The 26,787-nt window shown below is 53.5% G+C and overlaps 1 long non-coding RNA gene across 2 annotated transcripts; it reads left to right on the top strand.

Annotated features, from left to right (window-relative positions):
- Window positions 1–540: 540 nt before the first annotated feature.
- On the top strand, window positions 541–16,701 carry LOC118354811 (uncharacterized). Of its 2 annotated transcripts, XR_007410915.1 has the most exons (3): window positions 541–717; window positions 1,249–6,781; window positions 14,884–16,701. It is a non-coding gene; the product is annotated as an uncharacterized LOC118354811 (long non-coding RNA). The 2 variants fall into 2 exon arrangements; XR_007410916.1 differs by lacking the exon at window positions 14,884–16,701 and having other exon boundaries at window positions 1,249–12,782.
- Window positions 16,702–26,787: the final 10,086 nt, after the last annotated feature.

Genomic DNA, 26,787 nt, shown 5'->3' on the forward strand with positions numbered 1-26,787 from the left:
TGCCTGAGGAGGGCCAGGACAGGGGAGGTCCTGAGGGTGCTTCCGCTTGCAGGTCACGTGCTGGTTTTGGTTCCAGGGCAGCAACCTCGTGGATCCCATCAAGCCTTGAACTCCAAGGGTACGAGCTGCGTACAGAGCGTGCACAACACATCGATGACACATTTACATGACAGAAGAGGGCGGCAGAAAATCAACCCCAAAGGAAATATGCACCTGCTCATTCCACAGGTATGTATTCACATTGTCACTTTTCCAGGGCTGCTGAAACAAATTACCACAAATTGGTGGCTTAGACAGAAATTCACTACTTGTGGTTCTGGAGGCCAGAAGTCTGACTCAGGGGTGGTCAGGTGTCCATAGAGCTGGTTCCTTCTAGAAGCCCTGGGCAGGACCCGTCTTTGCCTTCTCCAGCGTCTAGAAGCCACCTACATTTCTTGGCTTATAGCCCCTCTTCCAAATGCAAAGTTGGTGGCATGGCAGGTGGCTCCTCTGTGACTTCCTATCTCTAGAAGGAACTGTGATGACATTGAGCCCACGTGGATACCCCAGGACCATCTCCTCCTGTCAAGGTCCTAAACTTAATCACATACATAAAATTCCTTTCCCTCTGTAACATGTTCTACAGTTTCCGGGGATTGGGACGCGGAGTCCTGGGGGCTCTTATACAGCCGACCTCTTACCTACCTGGCATCTGAGAGAGAAGGGCAGTCTGGACAGGTGAGCTGCACCTAAGCCTGACCTGCCCTCTGCCCCCTGGGGGGGTTCTGAGGGATGAAGATACATCACCCCACAGTAGACTGAAAGGGTGGAGCCACCAGGGGCTTTAAGAGCCAGGAGGTAGATGGCACTTGGTGGGACCATTACAGAACAGATGCAAATGTTGGACGCAGCCAGGAGTTTCTGTTAAAAGTCTGAGCGACGCGGGGTAGGGTTGGCAGGATGGGTGCTGTTCAAGATCTCCAGCTCCAGGAAACTCTGACCAGTGCCTTCCACAGCAAGATGGCTCAAGCCTGGGATTTCATCAGGGACTCTGTGTTTCCCACCCCAGATGGGGCAGGGGGACATGGGGCACTGTTAGCACACGGAGACTGGGCACTGATGGCCAGACTGAAAGTCTGGATTGAAGCCACTACAAAGTGTTTAGTTTAAACACTCCCTAGGAGAAGATGTGAGGATAGGCAATGTTTGATGTGACAGAGAGAACGTTCAGTACGTCCCGCTTGTAAATAACTCTCTGGATTGGAACAGGGCCTTGGACTCATCTTGCTCCAGGATGTCCGGCCTCCCACTCAGCACGACTGTGGGTGAAGTTGGCCTGCTGGACAGTCCCGCCCGATGAATCCATTATAAACAGATTCTGCGTGGAAAGGGAGGCTGAGAAAGGGCGGCCTGCTTCCTCGTGTGCAGCGGACCCTCCAGGGACGGGCTCTGGGCAGACGAAACCTTGTCCCCAAGGAAGATCGCTTCTGTCAGGAGCTGCATCCAGGGGTGGCCTACGTGGTCAGTCGCTCACACAGACCGCAGGAGAAGCTTCTTTGCTCACAGTGGGGAGAACACATAGGCCCCCAATGGTCTCTGCCTTTGTGTCCTGCTGTAACGAAGCAGCACACACAGCGTGCTCAGCCACAGACACGACCTCGCTCGGGCTCTGGAGGCAGAGGTCTGACATCAAGGTGTCCACAGGCTGCTATGCTCCCTCGGGAGGCTCCGGCGCGGCCCTTCCTGTCACCGGCAGCTGGGCTGGCTCTGCACCTCGTGGCTCATGGCCGCATCCCTCTGATTATGGCCTCCATCCTCACGTGGCCGGTCCTGTGTTTCTGTGTTTGTGTTTCTGGTTTCTCTTAGAAGGACACCGTCCTTGGATTCAGGGCCCATCTGAGATCCATACCTTAATTACATCTGCAATATCCTTCTTTCCAAATATTGGTCACATTCTGAGGTTCTGGCTGGATGGGAACTTTTTCCTGGGGACAGTGGCACCATTTAACCAGCACAGACTCCAGGGAACTGCTGGTCAGCACTGACCTTGACCTGTCTCCCAGAGTGAATGCTTCCAATCTTGTCCGTGCAGACATCCCTGGCATTTGGTAAAATGTCCACCAATGGGAGATGGGGCCCACCCAGGAGCTCGAACCAGACGGGGGCGGGTGTGTGTGTGTGTGTGTGTGTGTGTGTGTGTGTTGGGGACAGAGGTGAGGCTGGGATCTCAGGAAACATGACCACGAACGACATCGAGAGCAGAGACTTTAAACTTTGGAGCCAAACGACCCTTCCTGCAAACAACAGTTGACGGGCGAGTGGCGAATAAAGCACGCGGATCGGGGGCCCTCTTTCTCCGCTCCCCCACCCACCAGCCCAGAGCAACCAATCTGGACAGAGGACAGCAAGGAAGAGGAGGCCGGGGCAGGGGTTCTTGGAGGCTTCTGTGCCCCAAACATGAGGGTGGCGCCCTGGGGCTGCTGAGGGGATTGAGTGACATGGGCCTGCCCGAGAGGTGACATGTGTGGAAGCTTTGAGGTGTCCTGTGGGGCTGTGCTGTGCTAACGCTGCTGCCCAAGTGATTTCCAGCAGCTTCCATTTCGAGACCAACATCAATTAGGTGACTTAATTACCGAGCCGCAGACCCAGACAGAAACCATGGCCCAGGCTGCCTGCAGGGTGGGACTGGTCCATCCAGATTACCTCAAACCATTGGAGTGTCGGGTCCCACAGGTCCCACAGCTGGCAGGGCTGGGCCACACCCCACTCTTAGGACCAGGCACATCCAGTCACATGTGCAGCTTCCTGTGGCTCTTGAAATAACTCCCACAGAAGCAAGGCCCTGGGCGGCACCCAGGCCCTTCCCCTCCCCAGTTTCCAGGCCAGCTGCTCCCCATCCCATGAGCTCCAGCAGGTGGGGGCTGCTCCGCCGCACACCTCCCTGCACTCACCTGCCATCTCTCCTCCACTCAGGGTTGGCCACACGGCAGGTGCGCACCGAGGTCTTCCTAAATGGACTTCTAACCCCACAGAGTGGGCCTCACCGCTGTTTCCCCGGAGCGAAGTTATCTTGTCAGGTGTATTTCCCCTGCAATAAGCCCCCGGTGCAGAGCTCAGTGAGAGACAGAAGCCCTGACGTTTCTTAGCCCAGGCCTGGCGCAAATCCCGGGCGGTCACACCGCTGGGTTCCCAGCCTTGGGATCCCACATGACAGGAGCCTATCCACCTCACCCTGTACTCTGTCCTGGTTTGTCCCCGGTGTGGGACAGACCGTGCCTGTCACCCCTGAAGAATCACATCCTTTCTCTAGCAGCCTTGTCTCAGACCATTAGGGAACTCAGACGCTTTGCCCTGGTCAGGCCAGTCAGAGATGAGGGCTCCGGCTCGGAGAAGGTGGCTGAGCCTCACTGGGAGCCTCTGGTATCAAGCCTCTTCGGGACCAGCCTAGAAGGACAGATCCAGCTCATTGTGGTTCAATGGGCACTGGCTGGCATGAGGGGGCATAGTTGCCTCCTTCCCTTCGTGGATGCTGGGCTCCCAGCCCCTGGTCCACGGCTCGGTTTGCCTGGCTAGGATCCCCTTGGCTGAACCCACACACTGCTCTGCTGTGGCTCCCATGCAGGGTCACCAGTGGGAGGCCCCACAGGCAGAAGAGAACCTCAGGGGTTCAGTTCGCAGCCCACAGCCCACGGCCCTGTCTGCAGCTTGGAGTGGCTGGGTACCTCTACAGCAGCTGGGGGCCGAATGGTGTCCCCCCACCCCCCAAAAGATCTGGCTACATCCTAACCCCTATACCTGTGGATGGGGCCTTATTCAGAATTAGGGTCTTTGCCGGTGTGATCAAGTTACAAAGAGGTCATGCTGGAGTAGAGTGCGAGCGCTGACAGACCCAGAGGGGACGCCATGTGAGGACGAGGCAGAGGTGGAGGGACGTGGCCACAGTCAAGGGACACCTGGCGCCCCCAGGAGCTGGAAGACACAGGAAGGACCCTCTCCTGGAGCCTGTAGAGGAACGCAGCCCTGCAACCCCTGAATTTCGGACTCTGGGCTCCAGACTGAGAGAGCGTAGGTCTCTGCTGTTCTGAGCTACCCCATCTACGGCGCTTTGCTGCAGTGTCCCTAAGACCCTCCTACAACAGCCCTCACTAAGTTGCCCCCTGGCCCTGGTAGCCCTGCTGCTCGGGGGGCGCCTCCCCCTGCCTCGCCTGTGGTCTAACAGCTCCAAGCAAGGTGTCCTGGGAGATGCTGTGCTTGGAACGGGCCTGCCCTCGGCTGCTCCCCAACCCTGAGAGACCTCGTCATAGTCTTTGTCAGTGCCCAGCTTGGACAAGCTCCAGCTGCCTCCAGGAGGAGAGACGGTGAGAACCACCGTCACCACCATCAACTTACAGTTGATAGGTCACTGCTTGGTGGGGACCTGGGGTCTCAGGCTGCAGCCACTTGGGGGCTGGGGCAGCACCTGCTGCTCCCACGTGGATGTGACACCCAGGCTGAGTCTAGAGCTGGCCTCACCTCAGCTTAGAGGTCTGGGAATGACGCCATTCCCTGAGACCATGTGTCCATGAGGCCAGAGGACGGGGGAGCTGTGTCAGGGTCTTGGGGCTGCCGCAGAAGACACAGGCTGAGGGCACAACAACAGAAATATGGCCTATCCCAGCTCTGGGGCCAGAGTCCACAAACCAGGAGTCACAGGGCAACGCTCCCTCCAAAGGCTCCGGGGGAGGGTCCTTCCTGCTGCTCTCAAGTCCTGGGGGCCCCAGGTGGCCCTCAGCTGGTGGCTATGTCCCTCCAATCTCTGTGTTTGTGTCTTAAATATAATGAACCCAGTCATTGGATATAGGGCCACCCTAACCCAGAAACCTTGTCTCAACTAATTCCATCGGCAAAGACCCAATTTCCAAATGAGGTTGCATCTGAGCTTCCTGGTGGACATACATTATGTGTGTGGGAGGGGGAGGGCTGTCACTGTGTCACCCACAACAGGAGACTACAAGTCACATTTGTAACCAGCTCCTGGCATATCTGGCCAAGGTGGTCTGGACCATTCACGGGTGAGCACCAAGTCGGGCTTGAGCCCTGCAAGCCTGTCAGGACCAGCATTACGGGGCCACCCCCTGATCTTGCAGGGCCTGGACCGCTCCTCATTTCCACACGGCTGACTTTTTCCAATGGGGATAATACTTCCGTCCGGCAGGAGGATTAAGTGAGCTTCTGTGATTCACATGAGACAGCAGATGGCTGGTCACTTCATTGATACCAGTGGCTTTTGTCAGCGTCCATGAGTATGTAGAAAGGGGATGATATCAGACACGTCTCTCTTTCGGCTGGAGATGTGCTGACCTCAGCCTCTGGTTCTTCGGGACGTGCCACTGCTCAGAGGAGAGCATGGGTTGTGGCAAAGATTGCCTGGTCCCAGGGCTCTCTCCCACGTCCCTGGGTCCTGACAAGAGTGAGACAGGAGGCTTTTCTCCATGCATGCCGAGCCCCACGTCCCGGGGACCCCCTCTGTTCTTGTCCTGGAAAGGGACCGGGACACCTAATGCTCAGAGTCTCAGCTTTGTGCCACTCCAAGTTCTGAGCTCAGCCTCACACAAGCCATCCCTGCCCCCTTGTTCTCTAGTTTCTTTTTTAAGATCATGGGTCAGGTCATGATCCCGGGGTCCTGGGATCAAGCCCTACATTGGACTTTCTGCTTAGCAGGGAGTCTGCTTCTTCCTCTGCCCCTCCTCCAGCTCATTCTTGCTCTCTCTCAGATAAATAAATCTTAAAAAAAAAAAAAAGTTTTTAGAAAACGGATTCCTGGTCAAATCTGCACAATTTTGGTATGACAAGGTTTGGGCAGGTACAAGGGGTTCCCAGAAGGGTGCCGTGGGGAAGCCAGCTGGGAGGTGCTGGTTTGGGGTCAGGATCCCAAGCAGGGACTCGTTCCTGGGTCCTGGCTGTCCGTCCTCCCATGCTGTGTTGTCTTCTGCCTCTCGGCCCTCACATGTGCGTCCTTGCACAGATGACGTCATAATCTGTCGGACTGAGCACATGGGGTGCTGTCACGGTGACTTGGAAGCTGGGCCCTGCCCAACAAGCCTCAGACTACACGAGGGGCTGGTGAGGCCCCAACAACTCTGTTCTCCCCCCACACGTGGTATTTTCAAACAATTTGCGTTCACATTTAAACATGGGAAAAGTGGAATGCCTGGGTAGCTCAGCGGTTGCGCATCTGTTTGGTCTGTTTGGCTCAGGGTGTGATCCTGGAGTCCCGGGATCAAGTCCTGAATCAGGCTCCCTGCAGGGAGCCTGCTTCTCTCTCTGCCTGTGTCTCTGACTCTCTCTCTGTGTCTCTCATGAATAATTTTTTTTTTAAATGGAAAAGGTTCACATTAAAAAAAAACAACAACAAATTTCTGACTTCTCTTTAAAAAAAAACCTCAGAAATCTAGCAATTAAAGACTCTCAGTCTGTGGACACCAGAGGTGCTGGCATGACCTAGCAGTGGCCGGGTCTCTCGGCGGGCCTGCGTGCTGAACTCTGGCCTCCACCTGCCTGTCCCACTCATTCTTTTCCAGGTCTGTCCCCGGAGGCATCTGAGATTTCAACTCCTGCCCATATAAGAACCAGCCCCAAGAAAACAGCAATCCATATAAGGCCAGCAGGTTGCAGAAACCCTGGGTTATGTAACACGTGGCCTGGGTCTAAGCCTCTGTTGGCGCCCCGGGGCCCTTCTGAAGCGAGCAGTGCGGAGTCTGCCAGAGAGAGACAGGCAGGAAGCAACACGGATTAGCCACTTTCACTCAGGACAGTTTGCCAGGTGGGTCCAGGATCACAGCTCAACAGCAGGTGTGTCACTGCTTACCTCCTGTGCCAAAGGCAAACATAAGCCACAGACTGCAGCTCCTTTTGTCTCCAAGCCGCTTGCTTACTGGGGGCTGTTTTGGGGCCTGATCGTTCTCTGTGGATGTGTGTGTTGGGGAGTCCTCTGTGCATTGAAGGATACGGAGCAGCATCCCTGGCCTGGACCCACTAGATGCCAGTGGCACCCCTCCCCGAGCCACGGCCCCCAGAACAGCTCCAGACCCTGCCAGGCATCCCTTGCTTGAGAACTAAGCCCGGATGCCACATGGGGGCCCAGCCAGGGTCAGCTGGCTGGCTGGGCGGGGGGTTGGGGGGGAGCCTTGCTGCCCTCCCTCCCCTTCCTCACAGGAGTCGTGACTCACAGACCCAGGTGAGGGCAGGCGTGTGTCACAGCAACTGCAAGGAGCATCTGGCCCGACCACAACTGCCATCTCCAGTTACACAAGTGCCGGCCTGTACAGAAAGGCGCAGCGTGTTCTGTTGGGAAAGAAACCCCCGGGGGCACGTTGGTTTCAATGCCTCGGTGAACCCGGGAGCCAGGTGGAGGCTTCAACGGCCTCTTTGTCCTCACCCCTCCCCTCATACAAAAGAATGGCTGATGCAAGAGGCCCCAGGATTGCCGGTTCCGGCGGGCAGCGGGGAGCATGAGCGCAGATCGCGGGGCTCCGGGGCTCCGGGGCTCCGTGCTCAGTGGCGGGAGGCAGCAGCTGCCTGCGTGTGGCCAGCAGTTGGCGTCAGAGGGGACTTGCCGGGGCTCTGCCGAGGGGGAACAGAGCAGAAATGAGACCCATGCCGTGGGCACAGGCGGAAGGAAAACGTGCCCACGCAGCCAGCATCTCCCCAGGTGGAGCCTGCCAGGAGGGATGGCGGCCGCAGGAGGGACAGAAACGGCATCTCCAGTCTTCAGCAGGACTGAGCAAAGGGAATCCTGCCCGTGAACTCCCGGGAGGCTCTGAGGTCCCTGCCACGAGGGCGCTGTCCTCGTTGTCACCACCACCAGGAGGGGGAGGGAGCAGCAGCTGTGCCCTCCACCGCAGGGTTTCACGCCCACCACACAAATGACATTTGTGGCTGCTCGTCCTCGGGGTGGGGCTGTCCTTTGCCTCACAGGATGTCGAGCGGCTTCTCTGGCTGGCCCACCCACAGGTGCCATGGCACTAGCCCCCCTACTCCCCGTGTTGACAGAATGTCACCAAACATCACCAAGTGTCCGTGGGAGGCACAATGGCCCCTGAGAGTGTGCCAGCCCCCCGGGGAATGAGCCCAGCGAGTCCCCAGGACCGGTCCCTCCCACCTCTGCTCAGCAGGAACGTCCTGTCCCTCCAGTCCCCAGCTCTGACATCCGCCTGCCACACCCACATCTCCGTGTCCCTTAGCCTTCTTGTCCCTGGCCTCTCTGGAGGCTGGCCAGCCCTGCCACCTTCTGTTACCCTCTGCAGGCTTGGGCTCCGGGGAAGGATTCCTGCCAACGTCCGCAGGAGCAAGGAGGCCCCATCCCACTGGTCCGATGTGAAGATAGCATCCCATAACTGCAGGTTCACGTGGGTCCTTCAGGGGTCAGCTGAGAGGCCCTACAGCCAGGGGATCCAGAGCAGGGGTCTCCACCGAGGAAACGGGGGCCGTCCCACAGCAGGTGCCATGCAGGGGCCGCTGGGCATCAAGGCTGCAGGAGCATCACACTTGTCATGGGGGCGAGGCTGACTCCGTTCATGGCAGAGGGGCCAGCGCAGGGGGGTCTGCAGGATGGGAGACGGATGTTCGTTCCCAACATGGTGCGGACAAGCAGGGATGTACGGCCATGGGCACTGCGGCCAGGGGCTGCCAATCGGAGGCGACCAGATAGTCAATAGGGGGGTTCTGGCTAAACGGACTTAGCAGGGTTTGCGCTAACGCCGCACTCTCGAGGACAAGCCCGGGGATGAGGCCTCGTTGACACAGTGCCCAGAGGAGCACTGTGATCAAGGAGTGTTTGTCACAGCCCGGGGACATTACGTTGGTGGTCTCTTCCTATTACACGGGAGAACCCGGGAGTGTTGAGAGGCCTGGTCACTTGCCTGAGGCCCTCAGTGCATGGTCGGGGGGTGGGGGTGCGTCAGAAGCCATACAGCCGCGCAGGGCCTAGATGTGTCACCCCAAAACACGGGAATCTGGTGAGGGAAGGTGAGAGGCAGGTTTCCCCCTCCTGCAGCATGTGCTGCCCCTGCCCCCGTTGGACCCCAAAGACATGGGGTCAAGTGTATGACTGTCTTTGGGGCAGTGCCTTCTTGAGGCCCCTTATTTCAAGGTTTTTCTGAGTCAGAGGGAGGACGGAGGCCTTCTAACCAGTGGTTTTCCCATTCACTCCATGCCCCCAGCGTCCCAGGAACTAGTCACCAAGATGAGGGCTGCGGGGCTAGCAAGATTCGCTGCTGGGACCACCCAGGTCAGGGGCACCCTGAGATTCCTGTGGCTGCTCTCTGGGGGCACGTAGCCCCCACCCTGCAGAAAGGGACCGGGAGCGTCTTTCCCAGGCCTCACTGTCTCTCCAACACAGGCCTCTGGGCAACGTCCCTGTCGGCCAAATCCTGCTAGGAGCCAGGGGGCAAGAGAGAGGGCAGCTGCCCATCCAGGGCAGTCTCAGAGCCCAGGACAGCAGGGCGCAGCAGAGGGAGGGCCTGGAGGGGCCCTGGGCAGCGGCGGCAGCAGCGGCGGCAGCAGCACTGGTCCTTTCAGGCCTGGGCAGAGCAAGCTGGATTACACTGCCAGGTGGCTCCAGGCAGGCTGGGGTCAGTGGGGAAGAGGTAGGAGAGGCACATCCGCTTCCAGCAGAGGCAGCCAAGGATTAGAGGGGCGGGGGTGGGTGCTCCGTTCCGGATCAGGGACCCTGTGATCATCCCCAGCAACCCACTTCAAAAGAGCTCTTGTCAGGCTGCTCAGGGCTGGACAAGCAGCAAGTACAGACTGTGCCCGGAAGGTGGGGTCAAGACCCAATCCTAGAGCTGCAGAGCCTTGCTGGCACCTCTGCTGGCACCTCCTCTGTGCGCTCCTGGCACCTGGGGCTGCTTCTGTCAGAGCACTCCTCCAGGTTCCCACTTGGCCGAGCTCCCCAGCAGCCCAAATAGGCTGGCACAAGGAAGAGGCCCGCTGTGACTGAGCGATGAACAGCAAGGGAGACGTGATGAGGAACAGTGACGGAGCATCCCTCTGAAACAGACTCTTCCAACCTCCTTCTGTTGGTAGCGAGGCTTCCACACAGGGTTGTCACATAGAGTTGCACAGTTTGTTTACTGCACAAAGGCGCATGGCACATGCATTGCTCCATGTGCACCCCATGTACCCTCACCCGGGCCTGCTCCAGCTCAAAGACCGGGCATCTGCTTCTTTGCACAGAATTCCATTCAATAGCCAAGGCATCCACTGTGCCCCTCCAAGGAAGTACTTTCTAACCATGTGCCCCACCCTCCCCGACGGGAAGACTTTTTCCCTTCTTGCCAAGCCACCTGCTCCAGCAATTGCCATGTAACAAATCAGCCCAAGAGTTAGGGGCTCAAGACAATTCATTATGAGGCCTATGGCTCTGGGCAGTTGGGCTCAATCATGTGGCTCTTGCAGGGTCTCGCGTACAGCCAGGAGCAGAGGACAGAGGTCTAGGGTCATGTCACAGCCTCTTGGTCCCCACGTCTGGCCCTGGGCTGGGACGGCCAGTGCTCCAAGAGCTGGTCAGGCATCTCTCTCCATGCAGCCTCTCTGTGGACTGGCGTGGGAAGCCCCACAGCCTGCCGGTCTCTCTGTGGTCGGACTTCTGGCAATTGTGTTGAGTTTGCTGGAACGTTCTCAGACTGAGAGGGAACAGTCAGGAGAATGTAGACTTCCGTCTTGTTAGGTATCTGGGTGTCCTGGAGGGGATCCCAGGCCACCCGGAGGGTGGGGGTGTGGGGCCCTGGCTCCTTAGCTAGGGTAGCTCTCATCCGTCGTTGGCCCTGGGGACTTGCCCACGGAGCCCTGCCAACCCCAGGAGAGGGGGATCCATGCCCTGACAACCCGCTAAGGTGTGACCTCCTGAGTCATACCTGTGGAAACCCCCAGGCGTCCTCCTGCTTCTCCTGCTCTCTATTCCAGGCCCACCTGGAGCAGGTAGCCCGAGCATGCGGCCGCCATCTTCCTGGCCGGGCATCGCTCACCATCGGGGGTGCCTACTGCAGCCAGGGGATTCCTGGGGGGAAGGGGGTGCTCCTTGCTCAGTGCTCTCATTTGAAAGACAGAGAGACAGGCCCAGAGCCTCCCCTCCCTTTGGGTGTGAGTGGTGGCGAGAACCTCCTGGAGGTAGCTGAGGCTGTTAGATCTGTGAATGGTATAGAGAATGTCTAGAGATGGTCAGTCTTCTCCCCTCAGAGGTAGATCTACTATGTCCCTCCCAGCATCTCCCCTGCAGCTCGGGGTGAGACAAGCCCAGAGAAGGTAGCCTTCTGCAGGGCAGGGCCAGCCGTGGGCTGAGACTCCTCCACGCTGAGGGGCGCCAGGGTGTGTGGGTAAGTCTGTGTTTCAAAGGAAGAGTGAGGTTCTGGAAATGAGGTCTCTAGAGGGCTGGGTGTGGCCTCTCCTTCAAGTTTGGTTTGGTTTTTTGAGAGTGTCTTGGGGGCCTTCATACGACATAAACGTGGAGGCCAGAGGCCAGAGGCTGAAGTCGAGGTGTGGGCCGGGCCATGCTCCCCCCCCCGGCGCCGCAGGCTGCATCCTTCTGTATGAGGCAGGCTTCTTGGGAGAAACAGAAGTGGTAGGACACGTGCATATATGGAGGAGATCTATCGTAAAGAAACAGCTCGTGGGGTTGTGGAGGCTGACAAGTGCCAAGAGCACAGGGGAGCAGGCAGCTGGAGACTGGGAAGAACCCATGTGTCATCCTGAGTTCAAAGGAAGAACAAAGTGCTGTCCCAGCTCAGAGGCCACCAAGCAGGACAAAATCTCTCTTGTTCAGAGGAAGGTTGACCTTTGTTCTCTGCAGGCCTTCGACTGATTGGATGAGGCCCACCATAGTTACAGAGGACAATTTGCTTTCCTCGGCCTATTTTATTTTTTTTTAAGACTTTATTTATTTATTCATGAGAGACACAGAGAAGAGAAGCAGGACAGGGACATAGGCAGAGGGAGGAGCAGGCTCCATGCAGGGAGCCCAATCCGGGACTCCAGAATCACAGCCTGAGCTGAAGGCAGGTGCTCAAACGCTGAGCCACCCAGGCGTCCCTACTCAGCCTATTGATGTAAACTTTAATCTCATCTAAAACAATCTCACAGAACCACTCAGAATAACGTTTTACCAAATATCAGGGCACCCTATGACTCAGTCAAGTTGATACATAAACTCCATCATGCACATCTTGCCTCAACTAGGTTCTGGTGGCTCCAGGGATCTCTGGGCTTGTGGCCACATGCCTCCACTCTCTGCCTCTATTCTCACGTTGCTCCTCCCTGTGTCCCTATGATCCAGATCTCCCTCTTCTGTCTCTTTCAAGGAGATTCTGCATTGATTTCGTAAACCGATCCCATCTGCAAAGACCATATTTCCAAATAAGGTCACATCCACAGGGTACAGGGGTTAGGACTGGGACATATCTTTTGCAGGGATGCCTTTGAACTCATACTAGATAAAGGTGGCCCTAAGTCCAACCACTGGTGTCTTTGTATGAAGACACATGAAGACACAGAGAGAAGTCCATGTGAAGACAAGCAGAGCCTGGCATGAAGCTGCCACAGGCCAAGGAACATCAGGAATCATTGGCTGCCACAGAGTTGAGAAAGGATCCCCCCAGAGCCTTCGGGGGAAGAGGCACAGCCCTACCAACATCTAGATTTTGGACTTTTGGCCTCCAGATGTGTTTCAACCCCCCCCCCCCCACTTTGTGGCCATTTGTTACGGTGGCCTCAGGACACTTGCACACCCTGTTGGTTCCTATTTCTAATACATTGAAGCTATTCACCCACTTTGTTCTATATTTTCTTTACCGTTTGTTTCTGTCTTGATTTGTCACAAAATCAGGCTACTAGGAAAGTCTCTGTCTGACTCTTTGACCAAAAGAACTGGAATCACCTTTTTTCTGAGTGTTTATATACATGGACAGAAGTGCATATGGGCCAATGGAGGGCAGACAGGGTAAAGACAGGTAAAGGCAGAGGAGAGCACATCACAGGCCTCCTGGGCCTTAGCCATCTGCCTGGGCCTCCCTCCTCTCCCTCAGCCTCCTGTCCCACCTGTCACGGACTCCAGTCCAGAACACCCCCGCCAGCGCAGGAGGCCAAGAGCTACCGATGCAGAGACCCCGATCCCCTCCCGTACCAGCTGGTCACATCACCTACCTGCCCTGGTGGCCGTTGGTGACCTTCCGTCTCTGTGTGCTGCAGAGCGGACATGTCAGCACACCTGGGTACCTGGGCACTCACCTTTCTCACCTGGGCCACTCCAATGGCCTCTTGCTTCTGTATTCATTTCCTTTTGTTGTAATTACCACAAATTTAGTGTCTTAAAACATACACATTTATTCTCTCATCGTTCTGGATGTCAGACGAACAGACTGGGTCTCTCCGGGGCTAACTGAAATCAAGGTGTCAGCAGAGCCAGATCCTCTATCCTCCCCATCCATGTCCAGAGCCAGCTGCCAGGGGCCTTCCCAGCTCCCTCTGACTCCACTCCTACCTCTGCTGTAAGACCCCTAGTGAGGACACTAGGCCTAGTGTGACAGCCCAGGATGGTCTCCCACCTCAGGATCCTCCCTTACTGCCATCTGCAAGTCCCCTGTGCCCCCACACAAGGTCACATACCCACAGAGTCCTTCTGGGGATCAGCACGTGGTTACCCTGCTGCCCTCATCATGCTGACCAGTGGCTATGGTGCTCCTGTTCCAAACGGTGGGTCCCTTCATGTCACTGCCCTGTTTACTACCCACCAGCAGCTCCCGTGGTGCTTACAACAAAATCCAAACCCCCTCTCCACGCTGGCAGCCCTGGAGAAGGGGGCCCTACCTCTCCACCCACCCTCCACCAACACCATAGCAGCTCCCAAACACCCCGTCACTCTGTCACCAGGCCCCCTCCTCAAGAGTCTTCCTGCCCTCACCCGAGGGAACCCACTCCTCCGCACCATGTCATCCTGTTTAATTTACGTATCTTTATCCAAACCCATCTGTGATCCTGTTCACTTGTTTCCTGTTCACTATGTTGCCTCTAGAATCTGATTCCCCAGCAGAGGGTCCGGTGAGCCTAGAGCAGGCCCAGCACATGGCAGGCCCTCGACAAATATTTGTAAAATGAAAGAGGCATTCCAGCAGAGGCAAATGAGTTAAAGCCAGCCCTGTCGTCTGTTTCTTGGCACGGGTTTGTTGTCCAGTCCCGGCCAGTTATTCAGACACACAAAGCGCTCTTGGCCTTGGCTAGGGGAAACAGAGGGCACAGTGTACTGCAGAGACGCCCAAGTCTCTGAGCTCTGGGTGCTCATTGTGGCACTGAAGCAGATGAAGTTCCCTCCGAGTGTAATGAAGTGACACAGTGGGTCGGGGAACTGTGCTCCTCTGCTGAGTCTTCTCCACTCGTGATCTGAGAGTCTTGCTTCTGCGACCCACCACTTCCAAATCCCAGTTTGGCCTTGGCTATCGGTAGCACAGAATACTCTTCATTGGCAGGATGCCTCTGCTTGGCTGAACTTTGCAACCACAAGATAAATGATGCCCTGCATCTTGGCAGCAGGGGATGGCTTGTTCCTTCTGGGCAGGAGAGCCTCGGGGAGCCAGGAAGGTGATGATGCTCAAGACAAACAGCAGCCAAGCCCGGGAGGCAGAAGCTGAGCCGAGCCTCAGCATATCCACCGTCCCTGCCCCACATGGCAGGGTCCTTCACTCAGTTCTGGCATGTTTGTTAATTACAGAGAGATCTACAATTATCTCTGGAGAATTAGAGCATTGCATGATTTTGCCCAGGGCTAGAAAGATGTGTCCACTAGCCAAGCAGAAAGAAGGCCAATGAAGCAAGAGTCTTCTCTGGGTTAATACAAATGGTAAACCTAATGTGAGTTTGTTTCCATTTGCTCCCCAGGAAGGAGCCCTCCAGAGGCCTTGGAGACCCCCAAAGAGCAAAGCAAAGAGACCAAAAGCAAACACCCAAGGAGGGATCATTGGCCCTCTTTCCACCGAAAAGGGTCCAAAGTGTCCACAGCGTCACAGAGGGCCTCTGCAGCTGCAGCCATGGGTTGGGGTCTGCTTTGGGGAGCTTGCCATCAGAAGCTTCCTAACCCACAACGCCATTCACAGCAGCCATGCTAAGTCACATTTTGTCCAGTGAGTTTCTGCATCCTTGCTAAGCCTGCCTTAGTATCAGGCCACACAACATACACTCAAACCAATTGCTGACCATCTCATGGATGGAGGAACCCAGCATAGTTGCTTGAGCCTCGTGTGCAAAGAGCAGTACTCCCTTGCCCCATCCCCGGGACCTGGCCCCGGATGCTAAGGGCATATTGCGTCCACCTCTTATGGATTTGTTTGTTGAAACCTGCAGGATCCTGTGTGTTAACTCCCAAGGAATGAAAGAGCTGGAAGGACCCAAGAATTGCTCAGCTCTTACTCCAACAGATTAATGGCTTCCCTAACACGATCCAACAAGTCTGGGGAGCTGCTTCTTCACCAACCTGATGTTCGTCCTGGCCTTTTGTTCTTCCTGTCATTTTTCAAGTTTGTCAAAGATTTCAGGCAGTGCCTGACTCTTGGTTCAGAGAGAAGGGAACCTGCCAAATGCAGGCTTGTGGGCCATTTCAACAGTACCTCCCCTGAGCAAAGAACACCAGGAGCTCCGGATGTTGCTCTGTGGTCCAGAGATTCATTAGTCCTTCATTTACTCAAGTGAAAATGACAAAGAAGAGCTAGTTTGGCTTTGCATTTTGCTTTGTCCTTCTCAGTCCTTTGCATTTGCACTTACATTTTAGGATCAGCTTGTCATTTTGTGAGTATGTACATGCACGGTACACAGAAAGCCCTCAGGATTTTAATGAAGTGGTATTGAATCTATGGGTCATTTTGGGAAGATTGAAGCCTTTCTAGTAGTGAGTCTTCAGTGTAGAGGATTTGCTCTGTCTATTCCTAGGTATCTGTTGGTTTTTGATGCTCTTACAAACAGTAACTTCTAAAGATTTTTATTATAGATGTATCTGTTGCCAGTATATATAAAATAACAACCAGTTTTTGTATGTTGATCTTATATCCAGCAACCTAGCTAAGCTTACCTTTTAATTTGAATAGATTATTTGTAAATTCCTTTGGAATTGTTTACACTATGTGTGAATAATGACAATTTAGATTCCCCTTTCTCAAACCTTATGCTTTTATTTCTTTTCTCCTTTTTTGCACCAGTTAGCCTACCTTTGCCATGTTAAATATATGTGGTGAGAGAGGATGCTATGGCTTTACCTATTTCTTACTTCCATTCCCCATCAAAAAGCCTCTGAAGGATTTTAGGGAGACGGCAGTGGCAACACAGTTTTTGGATATTTCAAAGTGCCACATAAAATAGTACAACTAAAAAGTCCCACCTAGATAGTGCAGCTAAAAAGAGGAGTAAAAATTCCAGGGACTCTCATGAGTGTACAGTGGACTTTTCCAGAGGCCAGAGACATGCTATCACCCAAAAGATTAAATGCAGATAGCATATATAAGAATTCTATCAGTTGTCTACAAAGCCAGACATTAAGACATTTGCAGAAACATAAAATCATACTCACCTTTTCATCTAAATGCTGTTACTTTTTATTAAAAAGATATATCTTCATTAAAAATATGTGGTTTGTGTTAACAATGTAATTGGGTTATTATTGCTATTTTAAATGAATTGATAAATAAATGCCTATTTTATTTTTTTAAAGATTTTATTTATTTACTCATGAAAGACACAGAAAGAGAGAGAGGCAGAGACACAGGCAGAGGGAGAAGCAGGCTCCATGCAGGGAGCCCAACATGGGACTCAATCCTGGGTCTCCAGGATCACATCCCAGGCTGAAGGCAGCACTAAACCACTGAGCCACTGGGGCTGCCCTAAATGAATGTTTAAAATAAGAAGTATTCACGGACAACATCTACAACAAAACTAGGAGCTAAGCTGTCTGCACACAGGCCAGAGCACCAGTGGATGGGGTTGAGCCCCTGCCAGGCACAGACTGTGGGGTATTGGGTTTGCATAGGGAGGGCAGAGGGCAGTGACATGCCTGAGTGTCTGGGAGCATGAGCACCTACAGGTGTGCCCCGGACAGTGTGGTGGCTGGCCAGTCTGATAGCAGCCAGCGAAGACAGCAGAATTGCCACAGCAGGAGCGAGTGCAGGGTGACCTGGTCATGCCTTCTGGGGATGGAGTGGTCCAGCCCCTGGTAGCCAGGGACTCCTTTCAGAACAGAGTTCCACACAGAGAGGAAACTGCTAGAAGTGGAATGAGAGCCGAGGGGACAGGGATAAGAGACCAGCGAGGGAGAGAAGTGGAGAAAAACAGATGGGTTCAGGTCCAGCCTTAGAGGAGCAAAAGAGAGGTCCATCTGGGAGATGGGGAAAGCTGAAACAGGTCTTCTTCAAGAGCCTCAGGAGCCTTAAATTCACACAAAGCAACAGAAATGCATCAAGGGCAAGTCCCATACAAAGTTACCACAAGAAAAATGAGAATATGCAGTGGAATGACATTCCTTACAGAGAAGAAAGAATTTCAGAAGGATGTGCTAAAAAAAGGAAATATCAAAATTGTAACATGCTTGTTTCAGAATAAACTAAAAATGTTTGAGGAAATGACACAAAATGGGGGAGGGGAGGATCCCAGCACCATAAGATACTTTTTAAAACTTGGAAATGAGGTGAGAGACTCAGGCAAAGAATTAAAAATAAGAGAACAATTATTTCATAAATGTAGACTAAATAGGAGTGTAATGTAACAGTGAAACAACCAACATGAGGATATAACGCCTTGAGAAGACTAGAAGGTGAGAAGGCGAAACGGTTTAAAATTCAAAAGAAAACAAAAACCACGATTCAAAGGATCTGAAAGAAACTTGGAAATTGTGAAAATTGGCAAAAAAGATCCAACACACAGATAACAGGGCTCTTTGAGGAAGGTGCCAATGTAAGAGAGCAGAACAAATCCTGAGAACTGTATTCAAGGAAAGTTGCCTGAAATCCAGCCCAGAATGACCAATGCCAAAGACATACTTTAGCAAAATGACTGGTATTTAAAGAAAAAGAAAAAAAAAATCCTTCGGGCCTCTAGGTAACAAGAGCACTGGCTTAGAAGAGACAAAAATCAAATTATCATCGAACTCTTCAACCTCAACACAAAACTGGAGCCAGAGACTTAATACCCAGCAAAATGGATCTTCCCATAAGAGGTGCTGCCACCACACAAGAACCCACTGTTCTTAGGCTTCATACCACGGCACAGCAGAATGCCGCCATCAGGATGTTGGTGAGTGTCTAGTGACTTGAAGTTTTAGGGCTGAGGGAGGGGCTGTGAGATCCCATGGCATCTATTGTACAGATAATGCAGGTATGATCCCCAGGATCATACCCCAAGCCGGAGGCAGACACTCAACCACTGAGCCACCCAGGTGCCCCTAGACTGTGGTCTTAAGATACCATTTTGACTCCAGACCTCGGGGCTTGGGGAAATCGTGCATTCCAGGTCTGGGCATAGGTGAGTCTGAAACATCTTACATGCCAGCTACTGGGGCCTCAGAGACTGCAGGCCCTGGTGGGGGTGTTCCTGCTGGCTGAAGATGGGATGAACTGATGTTCCTTAAGGTTAAGAATTGCACTGGGATCCCTGGGTGGCGCAGCGGTTTGGCGCCTGCCTTTGGCCCAGGGCGCGATCCTGGAGACCCGGGATCGAATCCCACGTCAGGCTCCCGGTGCATGGAGCCTGCTTCTCCCTCTGCCTGTGTCTGTGCCTCTCTCTCTCTCTCTCTGTGTGACTGTCATAAATAAATAAAAAAAATTAAAAAAAAAAAAGGTTAAGAATTGCACTGATCTAGAAGCCCCCAGAATGTGCCTGAATCTTGTGTAAGAGGCAAACAGATTGATCACACGTTGAGGATGACACAGATCCAACCCTTTATCTTGCAAACCAGGTAAATGAAAGAAAGAACTGAGAATTTATTCTGCGTTCCAACCAATAGTAGATGCGGCCTTACAGAGAGGTCCGTTTGCAGGGCTCTTCCAACTTCCTGATGAAAGCGAAGTGATGCAATTAGTGGAGACTGCATAAAGGTACTGAGCGTCATCGGCCCCCAACCTCACAGGAAGAGAGACCACGTGTCTCCCAAGCCAAGAATTGGGTCTCCAATGGGGCCTGTGGGTGGCTCAGTGGTTGAGCATCTGCCTTTGGCTCAGATTGTGATCTCATGGTCCTGGGATTGAGTCCTGTATCCGGCTCCCCTCAGGGAGCCTGCTTCTCCCTCTGCCTATGTCTCCCTCTCTCTGTCTCTCATGAATAAATAAATAAATAAAATCTTAAAAAAAAAAAAAAAAAGAATTGTGTCTCTGCAAAATTTATGTATCCAAGACCTCAGTCCCGGTTCCTCAGCAAGTTATCGTATTTGGAGACGGGGCCTCTAAAAAGGTGATTGGTTAAATGTCATTATGCGTAGCCCCTAATCCAAAATCTCACTAATGTCCTTGTAAGAAGAGGAAATCTGTACCACAGAGACCCCGGGACATGTGTCCACAGAGGAAAGACCCTGGGAGGCCTCAGGGGAGAGGAACCTACCCCTGCCCACAGCCTAGGGGCCCAGAAGATCATGAACATCTGTGGGCTGAAGCCCCACGTTGCGGCCCTTGCTCATGGCAGCCTGAGCAGATGAATATGGGGTGGGAAGTAGGGGTGCTCTCAAGGCCCAGACGGCTGCCTAGGCCCTGCCTGCATATGGGGGCTACAGGACCCCAGCCCACCCTGTAAACCACATCCCTGCCTAGGGGAGCCCTGCCGTGGATGGAGAGGACAGCAAGGCCAGGACATGAGCCCAAGGGCACAGAAACCAGAGCCCACAGTGCGAACAGCAGCTATAGAGGAAAAGCTATAGAGGTTTGCTTTTTTGTTGTTTTTAATAGATTTTATTTTTTGGAGCTGTTTTAGGTTCACAGCAAAATACAACAGCAGGTACTGAGACTTCCCATGCAGCCCTGCCCCCTCGCACCCACGGCCTCCCTTGCACAGCCATGGTACTACACCTGCTATGGTCAGAGCCTGCGTTGACGTGTCACCATGACCCAGCTGCTGGTGTGCTTTTTTTTTTTTTTCAAGATTTTATTTATTTATTCATGAGAGACATACAGAGAGAGGCAGAGACATAGGCAGAGGGAGAAGCAGGCTCCCTGCAGGGAGCCCGATGGGGAACTGGATCCAGAGAGTTCTGGGATCATGCCCTAAGCCAAAGGCAGAAGCTCAACCGCTGAGCCTGCCAGGCGTCCCTGCCGAGTGTGCTTCTGAGAACAAGTTTATTCTCTCTGGGTTGAGTGCCGAACTTCTCATAGCAGGAAGGTGTTTGTTCTGGTCTCTCTGTCTAGAGGCGATGGAGTCGTGATGGACGTGGAGCTTTAGCCATGGGGAGAGCCCGCTGGGGCCGAGGGTGCCGGGCCCAGGTTCAGAATCTTGCTGGGCTGCTGGGACCCAGCGAGTCGGGCTCTCTCAGGGGCTGGGAGGAGGCAGCAGACCCTGGTTCTGGCTGCTTGGCTGCATCCACAGGCCAGAGCTTAGTTTCTTTGTGCTTTGTTCCCTGATTTGCAAAATAAAGCGGGGGTATTCTGCAAGCCCAGCGTGCGCGGGGCAGGGGGGTGGGGGGAGGGAGACCTAAGGAGCTCAGTCTAGAATTAACTGTGTCTCGGCAGAATGGGGGAGAGAGGGGAGCCGGCCTAGCCTGGGCCTGGGCAGCTATGGGGACGCCAGCTCCCATTGCCCTGGTGCCCCATCAGGACCGCAAGAGCACACGCTGGCAGCAGGTACCCTGTGCCCAGCTCTCCTGGCAGTGCCTCAGCCTTGTCACCCGCCCCAAGTGCTGCTCTCAAATGCCGGCTGGGCAGTGACCCCATGACCCTGGTGCCTGGGGTACAGGAATCCCCTGCTTCCCCACCCGGAGCACAGGGAACACAGCCCAAAGGCCTAGTGACACTGGGTGAGTGACTCAGAGGTGGGCTCAGGGTTCTGCCCACGGATGGTCCCGTTGGTCCCTGACTCAGAGAAGCAGAGCTCCTCAGCTCAGAGCCCCCCACGCTCTGGCCCCATTTTGCTGGCAGGAGGAAATACAGTGATCTAGCAAATGAGGTCACAGATGATCTGGTTCCCTTGTGCCCAGTGGCCCTGGGACAGGAGACACGAATGCTCTGTGACCTCCTTGGTGCTCTCCTGGGAGACATTTTAATTTCTGCACCTTACCATGTTTTGATGTTTTAAGCCGAACCTGATGATTTGGAGGTGTTTGGGCAAAGTCATTGAGGTTGCTAGCTGACCGGCCTTAAGGAGGGGTCCGGCTGCAGTAAGATACTCTTTTTTTTTTTTTTCTTCCAGTAAGATATTCTTTTTTTTTTTTTAATTTTATTTATTTTATGATAGTCACACAGAGAGAGAGAGAGGCAGAGACACAGGCAGAGGGAGAAGCAGGCTCCATGCACTGGGAGCCCGATGTGGGATTCGATCCTGGGTCTCCAGGATTGCGCCCTAGGCCAAAGGCAGGCGCCAAACCGCTGCGCCACCCAGGGATCCCCCAGTAAGATATTCTTATACAGAGATGCTCCTTTGTTTCCTAGAGCCAAGAACTCATCCTGCCAGCCTCTACCTGCTGCATGGAAGGGAGTTTCCAATGATGTCTTGTGTCAGCACTTTGGCTGTGGGGCTTGGGGAAGCATCTGGAGGGTGGGCATCAGGGAAACGGAGCTAGCACAAAGGTTCCAGAAGTAGATGCTTGGAAATGCTACTCTGAGCATTGTGAGGGCCCCAAAGGGGCACAGTCACAGGAGTGAGGGGGACTCTCACAGAGGCTTTAATCCCTACCTCCACCCTGGATTCTAGATGATTCCCATCTGAGAGGACTCTGCATCTGCATATCTCGGCAACGTACAGCATAACAGCCTGTGGTTTATACTAAGTAGTGAATGACTGATACTTTAAGAATCTTGAAAGCAAGGCGACTGGAGTGATAAGGACACCAGTGTTTCCCTAAAAGGTTAGAGGAAGGTTAGTGTGTGTGTGTGTGTGTGTGTGTGCCCGAAGTGGGGGTGTAGGGAGAATGTCAAATGAATGCCCCCAGTAGCCTTCACCCACAGCCAGATGTCGCCTAAGAGACGCTGGGAATTCCTGAGAGAGGCAGACGGCGCCTCCAGGCTCAGGACCTAAGCTGGGTGGAATGGTTTAGGGTCTGCACACTGAGAAGTGAGCTGTGTCTAAATGCGGTGTCGAATCCTGCTTGGGATCCTGAATGAGACCAGACAAAGGACATTAGTGGATAGGCCAGCAAAATCCAAATGATGTCTGGAGTGTAGCCAATAGCCATGCCCCACTGTGGCCTTCTCTGTTTCGATCAAGTCACCATGGTCATGCAGGATGAACACACAAGAACTCTCGGAACTATCTTGGCAGCTTTCCAGCAAATCTAAAATTATTTCAAGACAACACACACGTATCTGATTAAAAACAAACCCCAATTGAGCCGCAGGTGAAAGTGCTGGGAGGCTGGGGCAAGTGGAAGGGGCAGGCAGGTGTGCAGAGGGCGGAAGCCGCCAGAAAGCCCCTTGCAAGCCCCGTGCAGAAGGGCTTGTGGTCGTCTGCAGGAAGCTGCGAGGCTACCTCTCTGGAGCACGGCACTTCGATGACGGAGATTCTAATGTTGACAGTCAGGGTCACGAGGAAGCCAACAGCCTTTGCCCTGAGCCCTTGGCCGTCGCTTACCTCTTCTGTCAGGATCCTTTCTGCACCATCTGTCTTCAGAGCATTTGAGCAAACAAACTCGCAGGTTTCCACGAACACTAGGCTATGGTAATGCGGGGGATGCCAAACATCCTGGGATCTGGCTGGAGCCCTCTCCCCCGATTCTGTCCGTGTTACAGGGCTGCAGCCAAGCCCACCCCCACCCCCCTCCCCCTCCAATCTATGATCTGCTTTGGGGAGTGTGAACACCTGCAGGCTCAACTCCTCTCAATCAGTCCCGTGAAACTATTGCTAAGTCTGCGCTCAAGCCCCTCTGGAAACACAAAGGGAAAACATAGATGTGGCTTCTAACACATTCTTCATTTGGGAGGTGAGAGCGAACGGGGAAAAGCTCCTTTTCCCAGCCGTCTCCTGCGCGGGTGCCCTGGCGGCCGGCCTGCCCTGAGGCCCCCATCCACCCCGGGACCGGGCTTGCCCGCGGAGGCTGCATTCCTAGGGCCAGACTGTCTCCGGCTCCGACAGCACGTGGAGATGATGCAAGGCTTGCCAGAGTTGGGGCTCGCTGAGCCGACCGTGTTGCCCAGCTTCCCTCTACTGGCCAACCCTGGCTTTGCAGGCTGATGATTCTCATGACCAAATTTTGAAGGGGTGTTGCATCAGAAACCAGAGCCAGGGGAAACGAAGGTCCTGCCGGCTCCGGGGCGTGTGTGACACAGGCCACCGCCACCTGCAAGTGCCTCTAAAGGCTACTTGGCTGTGAGGTGGGGGTGGTGGGGTGATGCTCACCTCCCGGGCTCCTTTCTCATTGTGAGCACTGCGTCCACAGTCCCATAGCCCTGGGCCTGGCTGGGGGCCCACCAGGACCGGGGCCGTTCCTCACCTCTAAGGAAGCTCTACCTGCTGTTGCTGCTCTATCTGCGCTGACGTCCCGTCCCTTGACCCTTTGTGCCCAAGTTCTTGGCCCACAACAGGGTCAGACTGTCTCTGTCCAATGGCCACCCAAGACCCGCAGACCAGAGTGGTCTAATGCCAAGAGGAAATGAGACACCCCACCTTTTCCTTTCAAGAACATTGGTGCAAGAAATGCAGACCCCTGTGACTTCCCAGTGAGGGCGGGGGGGATCAGGCAGGGTCAAGGGTCAGAAATGGGGAGGTGTCGGGGGCAGGGAGAAGATGCCCAGGTCACATATTCCCTGGTAATTTTATTAGTTTTTTAAAAGAATTTTTTTATGTATTCATTCATGAGAGACAGAGAGGCAGAGACACAGGTAGAGGGAGAAGCAGGCTCCCTGCCCAATGGGGGACATGATCCCAGGACCCCGGATCATGACCTGAGCCAAAGGCAGATGCTCGACCACTGAGCTGCCCTGGTGTCCCAGTCCCTGGTAATTTTATTTTAAGATTTTTATTTTTTTATTTTATTTTATTTTATTTTTTAAGATTTATTTATTTACTTAGAGAGAGAGAAAGGTAGAGACACAGGCAGATGGAGAGGAGAAGCAGGCTCCAAGCAGGGAGCCCGAGTGGGACTCGATCCCAGGTCTCCAGGATCACACCCCAGGCTGCAGGAGGCGCCAAACTGCTGCGCCACCGGGGCTGCCCTAAGATTTTTATTTATTTATTTGAGAGAGACAGAGAGAGCGTGAACACAGGAGCACAAGTAGGGGGAAGGGGCAGAGGGAGAAGTAGACCCCCCACTGAGCAGGGAGCTGACCTCACCAGCCATAGGGCTCCATCCCAGGACCCCGGGGATCACGACCTGAGCTGAAGGCAGACACTTAACCGACTAAGCCACCCAGAAGCTCCGATCCCTGGTAATTTTAAAGTGTGGTAATGCTTTTCTCACTTTTGCTAGTTTTTTAATTTATTTTTTGTTATGTTTATTAATATATATATTTCTCAGGTCTGATTTTTAAGAAATCTCTACGCCCAACGTAGGGCTTGAGCTCACAACCCCAAGATCAAAAGTCATACGTTCTCCCCACCGAGCCAACCCGGCACCCCTATGTTTATCAAATATAAGTGTGGGGCAGCCTGGGTGGCTATATATATTTATATATATAAATGTGAAGGTGGCCGGGCTGCCTGTGGGCCAAGCCGCTTCTCCCTGGGAAGGGTCACGTTCGCCCCCTGCAGGCCGCACAGCCTGGCAGTGGGTGTTTCCTAGTCCCTGTGGGACCCTCAGCCACATCCTGAAGACCGGCTTGCCTGCCAGGAAGCCACTTTTAAGACGCATGAGTCACAGTCATGGAGCAGCTTGTGATGGCACCAGGGGCTTGGCGGGCTGGCCCTGTGAGACTGTGGTGTTAGTGTGTCCACTAAGCCTACTGTCCCGGAGGAGGTGGGCTTTGGCAGCTATAAGCTGACTCCCAGCACTGGTCATAAAGGCTTGCTACTTTTTTGAAAGTATTGAGGGTGACACTATATACACACTGATGTGAAAAGGTGCATTGGTGTTATCACTGTGCTGGATTTTGAATTTTTAAGATTTTATTTATGTATTCATGAGAGACACACAGAGAGGCAGAGACATAGGCAGAGGGAGAAGGAGGCTCCCTGCTGGGAGCCCAATGGGGTACTCGATTCCAAGACCTCGGATCATCTGAGCCAAAGGCAGATGCTCAACCACTGAGCTGCCCAGGTGTCCCTGAATTTTGGCTGTTCTAATAGGTATGAGATGATACGAGATGGTGTCTTCTTGTTTTACTTTGCATTTCTCCAAGGACATAGGACATGGGGTAATCTACATCATCATAAAATCATTAGCTGTCCCTTTGCAGAGAGAGGATAGTTGAGAGACTAGGACATCAGACACACTTTGAGGGGATGTCAGGGGCCCGGATCAGAGGCCCCCGTAGGAGGGTCCCGGCAACAGAGTCAGAGCGTGAGGCCCTCACAGGACTTCACAAAACATCCCTGGTGCTAGGATTTTGCCTTGGGTCAGCCTCCACACTTTCCGGAAGGACCTACATTGTGGTTTTGTTTTCACTGTTAACTGTCTCCTCCTGCTGCCAATTTCTCTGCCTTCCTTCTCAGACTAGGGCAAAAAAATAAACAGGGAAGTGGGGCAGAAACGAAGGAAGGAAAATGTGAGATGTGGTTCAGAGTGGGAGGGGACAGCAGATCTCTTAAAGGATTGGAATTAAATGAGACCATCAAGCCATTGATGTCAAAAGTCCATTCCTAGGGAAGACAGGATTTGCATCTTCTCAAAATTTGCCTGTGAACTCATTCATCTGCCCTGTGTTCTTCCACTGGACTTATTTTCACCTGCATCTCACTTGAGTTTTTTTTTTTTTTTTAAGATTTTATTTATTTATTCATGAGAGAAACAGAGACAGAGGCAGAGACATAGGCAGAGAGAAGCAGGCTCCATGCAGGGAACCTGATGTGGGACTCCATCACAGGAGTCCAGGACCACGCCCTGGGCCAAAGGCAGGCGCTAAACCGCTGAGCCATCCAGGGATCCCTCACTTGAGTTTTCAAATGTGTGGGTCTTAACTCTTTGGAAACCAATGATTCGTGTATAGGGCAGTTTGCTGTACTCAAGCATCCGAGCGCTGAGATACTCCCTTTGTCTGACTGTGCTGGACAAAACTTGCTGCAGCCCTTGTCGGCCATTAGGGGACTTCGTGCATTCACTGTTTACTCATAACTTTTCTCTAACATTTTATTTATTTATTCATGAGAGACACACAGAGAGAGGCAGAGACACAGGCAGAAGGAGAAGCAGGCTCCCTACGGAGACCCTGATGTGGGACTCAATCCCAGGACCCAGGAGCAGGATCTGAGCCAAAGGCAGACCGTCAACCACTGAGCCATCCAGGTATCCGTTTACTCATAATTTGTTAACATTCAACAAACAACCTGACTTGTCTGGGGATACAAAACTGAACAAGACACAGTGGAAGGGAGATTACCAACTAGGGGAAGAGAGCTGCTGCACGTAGGTCCTTCCGACACAAAGGGTCTCTAGTACTCTCAGGATCATTAGAGGAAGTGCATTAGGGAGAACATCCTGACTTACCTAGAAATCAGATCCTGTGACTGTTATTCCTGGCA

This window comes from Canis lupus, chromosome 5 (assembly GCF_003254725.2).
Source record: "Canis lupus dingo isolate Sandy chromosome 5, ASM325472v2, whole genome shotgun sequence".
NCBI classification, from domain to species: domain Eukaryota; kingdom Metazoa; phylum Chordata; class Mammalia; order Carnivora; family Canidae; genus Canis; species Canis lupus.